Raw genomic sequence first — 6,389 nt, forward strand, 5'->3', positions numbered from 1 at the left:
ACTGTACATTATCACCTATTGATTAAAATTGCATTATCTGCAACTAAAACATGTTCTTTGAAACTCTTTTGTCAGTCTGTGGTAGGTATAATAACGTACTGGTAATAATAAGAATAACGAATCCAGTCAAAATTGATTTTTGGGTCCGCACCCAAAAATTATCCCCCAGTGCATTCATGACTTCAACCTGTTACCATACTATTTATTGATACAGTTGACTGGTACATGTACCATGTGTTATTGTATTTAACAATTTTCAGTGAATGTATTGTTGACTGATAAACAAAATAATACTCAGTTGCCGCTAGTGCAGGATTAAACTGTATTAGAATCCCACAAATTTATGTGTTGAGAAACGACAAAAAGCAAATTAAGGTCCAGAATGTATATGTATATTATTGGTGTGTGTGTGTGTGTGTGTGTGTGTGTGTGTGTGTGTGTGTGTGTGTGTGAACGACTTAGAGTCCAAAACTGCTGGACCGATTGCTTTAATATTAGGTGGTCATGTTACTTCTGGTGTCTAGTTGGGAAATTGATCAAATGAAAATTATTGCATCAGAGATGTGGGTTTTGGGTCAAAAAATGTAATGATTCTTATAGTAATATGCAAATTAGGGCTAAAAATGTCTTTTTGGTCAAAAACCTATAATCCCAAAACTACTTACCAGATTGGGCTGAAATTTAACAGGGATGCATCTGTGGGTGTATAGATGAAGAAATATTAAGCATATAATGATCTCACCAAAATATGAATTTTGGTCACAAATTTATCTCAGAAAGTACTTGGTCAATGATACTGATACTTGGTGAGATGTTTCTAGAAGTGTTATTCTGCAGATTTTCTTCAAAATATTTTGACACAATTGGCCCTAGCAACCATGACACACTCTTAACAACAACCAAATGGCACTATATTTTGGTCAAAGAAGAACATCCTCTGGTAGGCAAGTGAGTAAACATTTAAAAAATGTATGCACTATTCCTAGCAACCATGACCACGCCCATAGCAACAACCAAACGGTCGTGTATTTCACAAAGATAGCAGGGATTAATAGACAATTAAATAAACACAGACTCTCAGTTAGACAGGGAGGGATGACCACTCTCACAGTATACAGCAATGACTCTCAGTTAGACATGGAGGGATGACCAATCTCACAGTATATAGCAAAGACTCTCAGTTAGACAGGGAGGGATGACCACTCTCACAGTATACAGCAAAGACTCTCAGTTAGACAGTGAGGGATGACCACTCTCACAGTATACAGCAAAGACTCTCAGTTAGACAGGGAGGGATGACCAATCTCACAGTATACAGCAAAGACTCTCATTTAGACATGGAGGGATGACCAATCTCACAGTATACAGCAAAGACTCTCAGTTAGACAGGGAGGGATGACCAATCTCACAGTTTACAGCAAAGACTCTCAGACATGGAGGGATGACCAATCTCACAGTATACAGCAATGACTCTCAGTTAGACAGGGAGGGATGACCAATCTCACAGTTTACAGCAAAGACTCTCAGTTAGACATGGAGCGATGACCACTCTCACAATATACAGCAAAGACTCTCAGTTAGACAGGGAGGGATGACCACTCTCACAGTATACAGCAAAGACTCTCAGTTAGACAGGGAGGGATGACCACTCTCACAGTATACAGCAAAGATTCTCAGTTAGACAGGGAGGGATCACCACTCTCACAGTATACAGCAAAGACTCTCAGTTAGACATGGAGGGATGACCACTCTCACAGTATACAGCAAAGACTCTCAGTTAGACAGGGAGGGATGACCACTCTCACAGTTTACAGCAAAGACTCTCAGTTAGACAGGAAGGGATGACCACTCTCACAGTATACAGTAATGACTCTCAGTTAGACATGGAGGGATGACCACTCTCACAGTATACAGCAAAGACTCTCAGTTAGACATGGAGCGATGACCAATCTCACAGTATACAGCAAAGACTCAGTTAGACAGGGAGGGATGACCACTTTCACAGTTTTCAGCAAAGACTCTCAGTTAGACAGGGAGGGATGACCACTCTCAGAGTATACAGCAATGACTCTCAGTTAGACATGGAGGGATGACCAATCTCACAGTATACAGCAAAGACTCTCAGTTAGACATGGAGCGATGACCACTCTCACAGTATACAGCAAAGACTCTCATTTAGACATGGAGGGATGACCAATCTCACAGTATACAGCAAAGACTCTCAGTTAGACATGGAGCGATGACCAATCTCGCAGTATACAGCAAAAACTCTCAGTTAGACATGGAGGGATGACCAATCTCACAGTATACAGCAAAGACTCTCAGTTAGACAGGGAGGGATGACCACTCTCACAGTATACAGCAAAGACTCTCAGTTAGACATGGAGGGATGACGACTCTCACAGTATACAGCAAAGACTCTCAGTTAGACATGGAGCGATGACCAATCTCACAGTATACAGCAAAGACTCTCAGTTAGACAGGGAGGGATGACCACTCTCACAGTATACAGCAAAGACTCTCAGTTAGACAGGGAGGGATGACCACTCTCACAGTATACAGCAAAGACTCTCAGTTAGACATGGAGGGATGACCAATCTCACAGTATACAGCAAAGACTCTCAGTTAGACATGGAGGGATGACCAGTCTCACAGTATACAGCAAAGACTCTCAGTTAGACAGGGAGGGATGACCAATCTCACAGTATACAGCAAAGACTCTCAGTTAGACAGGGAGGGATGACCACTCTCACAGTATACAGCAAAGACTCTCAGTTATACAGGGAGGGATGACCACTCTCACAGTTTACAGCAAAGACTCTCAGTTAGACAGTGAGGGATGACCACTCTCACAGTATACAGCAAAGACTCTCAGTTAGACATGGAGCGATGACCAATCTCACAGTATACAGCAAAGACTCTCAGTTAGACATGGAGGGATGACCACTCTCACAGTATACAGCAAAGACTCTCAGTTATACAGGGAGGGATGACCACTCTCACAGTTTACAGCAAAGACTCTCAGTTAGACAGTGAGGGATGACCACTCTCACAGTATACAGCAAAGACTCTCAGTTAGACATGGAGCGATGACCAATCTCACAGTATACAGCAAAGACTCTCAGTTAGACAGTGAGGGATGACCACTCTCACAGTATACAGCAAAGACTCTCAGTTAGACATGGAGCGATGACCAATCTCACAGTATACAGCAAAGACTCTCAGTTAGACAGGGAGGGATGACCACTCTCACAGTATACAGCAAAGACTCTCAGTTAGACATGGAGGGATGACCAATCTCACAGTATACAGCAAAGACTCTCAATTAGACATGGAGGGATGACCAATCTCACAGTATACAGCAAAGACTCTCAATTAGACAGGGAGGGATGACCACTCTCACAGTACACAGCAATGACTCTCACACCTATTCACTGTTTAATCATGAATATATTATTTCTGCTGACTCCCATGTTGCAATGGTCCTCAAAGCAAAGATACGCTACTATAAAGACACAAGATCAACTTCAAGTTGATGTTTCTCTGAAATCGCAAGTAATTAAATTGTAGGTGATGTAAAATGATGAAATGACTCTCCAGGACCCATAGTTATTGGAAATGTCTTTATTTCCTGAAGTGGTGTTCCCCTATAGGAGACATGTAATAGATAATTTCCAAGTTTGTTGCATGGGACATTATGTTAGGATCACATTTAAAGTTTATGTTAAAGCCCAAGAATACTCAGAATACTTGAATATGGTATTCAAAACCACAATTATTTTAAATTAGTAATTTTACTCTCCAGTACAAATTATCTGGCATTTCAAGTCATGATGTGTCATGATGATTGAATGGTTAGAGTGGCTGGCTTGGCATCAGCAGGTTGCAGGTTCAATACCTATCGCTGCTGTTTGTTTCTGAGTGGCTAAAGTCCTTGGGCAAGATTTGAACCATGACTGTGCCTTAGTCAACCCAGTTGTATAACTAGGGACCTGGTAGGATAGAGATTGCAATGTGAATACTTTAATCCTATGCACTTACAGATGCTGCAATGGATTGTATTCTCCCCAGTGAGTTGAGGAAGTGTAAAAGGACTTGTGCCGCTATAGATCCCTGGCAGGGGTAATAATTGTTGAATGCTTTGAGTACAGAGTGGGAAAAATGCTATATAAAAACAAACATTATTATCTTGACCCCATTGTGTACAAATAGATTTGCTGATCTAGAAACCAATGATGCTTTATTTAACAGGACGAAAGCTAGCCAGAAGTATTGGAAATCCTTTGAGTTGAGTTTGTTGAGCCCATCCGAGCTTTCATAGTTTTCATTTTATATTGTTATTTACTGTTATTATTTTGATCCTCATTGTTTTTAGTGAATTTCTACGTTGAATCTGATTCCTAAGTTTGCGACCATTAGGCAGGGACCCTGTGAATCCATTGGATGCTTAGGTTGAAAGGCTAAAAATTAATGAATTGGCTTCTCACCTGCCGAGGAATAGAGAGATACACACCAGGACAGCGCATGGAATTGACACATTAGCTCAGCTGGCTAGAGCATTCTGGTTAGTATTACATTGGTTTGACCTTACACTTTGCTTTTGAGTCACCTTTCTTTCCTCAATTTGATTTGACCTTTCTGTCATTCCCTCAATCAACGTTTGTGGGAATTTTCTCGAATTTGTATCAAGTTTTAATTACACATGTAATTCAGTATCAAGTTTCAATTACTTGGGGCATGTTTTACTGATGACTTGAAAGACAATCAAGATATTTTGAAACAACATAGAGCACTTTTTGGTAGAGCCAACGTTTTATTTACTGCATGTACTGTACTGGTGAAACTGCGTCTCCTTACAGCTTTTTGCAATAACATGTATGGGAACCATTTATGGTGTGACTTTAAGGTGAGTAGTATGCAAAATATAATTGTATGTCACAACAATGAGTTCCAGAGGCTGATGAGACTTCCAACTTCTGCCAGTGCATCTAGGATGTTTGTTTTCAATGCAGTTAGGTCTCTCTCAGTTTTGAAAAGAACGGTGGTGTTTAGGTTTATGTTACATCGTTTTGACAGTCAAAATGCTCTGATTAATCGTGTTGTTACATGTGATGTATGGTTTGGTGGGCTTTTTCTTCTTCTCTGGACTATGTGTCCGTAATAAAGTTTTAATAATGATAATAATAATTAAATAATATTATATAATAATAATAATAATAATAATGATAATAATATGGGGTAGACACTTGAATGGAGTGTCTGTGTATTACAGATTTTGATATTAACTACAAATATGGTCACAATGCGGTCAAATTTGAATATATCAAAACAACAAATTGACATATGTATGTCCCATATGATATGTCCCCTTTGTGTCAGGTTTGAAAGAAATCGGACGGATGGATGGACGGACAGACAGCGCCCATTGTAATAGCCTCCTCCAGGATGGGAGTGGGGGTGGGGGCTAAAAATGACAAGATTATAGATCATTTCAAGCTGCTTGGTAGACACAATTTCGTAACTAGTATTGATGCATTGCAAGCCGTATCGCAGTTAATATGGTGGTCAGCTGTCTGCTCAAAAGGTAGTGGTATCATCAAATACATCTTTATTCTCTGGTAATTCTATGGGCCGCTTTGTCAATGCTCAAACAGAAGGTTACAAAGTCAAAAGTCAAGATGAAGCTAGCTGTGTTCAACACACTGAGGCATCTCTTCAGAAACGTTCAATCTGAAATTCGCTTCCAAGTGATTTTTTTTACTCTAGATCTGTGAGTGGAAATTTTCATTTGTAAGAACATTATATTTTGATGAAATAAAGAGGCTCAGTGGATATTAAATAATTTGTTTAAAGGTAACTTTTATTTAAGTATATCAAAAGATATGTTGTATCATACATTAAAGTTCAAAGTCATTTCATCTGTATTGCCGTGGGTAGGGGTGGGGGTGTTGATGTAGATGCAGGTCATAACAGAAACTGCATTGAGTATGGACTAGCAGTTTTCCGTAGGGACCTGGCAGCAGCTTTTGCTACCTTATGACAAGTAATCATTTTCCACACATTGTTGAAAACCACATTCTTTGACAACTAGATTATTCAGGAATTGTTGTACCAACAACCCCTGACCATCATGAGATGATATAACCGCATTTACTACCAGTGTTTCATGTACTGTTGGAATGCACTGCTTAGCAGCTGACATGGCACTTGACTGGCAGTCATCAGTTTCAATCATTAGACAAATCTTAGTCATGAAATTAGTAGGTGCTTTGATTTCAACAGACTTGGAGGTGTTGTATATGTCTTCTAAATGCTTTTCAATCATATGTAAAGGAATCTTTACATGGTGTCCAATGCACCGATACTGACACTGTTCTGTTGGGTGTTGT

This window comes from Glandiceps talaboti, chromosome 21 (genome assembly GCF_964340395.1).
Source record: "Glandiceps talaboti chromosome 21, keGlaTala1.1, whole genome shotgun sequence".
NCBI lineage: Eukaryota > Metazoa > Hemichordata > Enteropneusta > Spengelidae > Glandiceps > Glandiceps talaboti.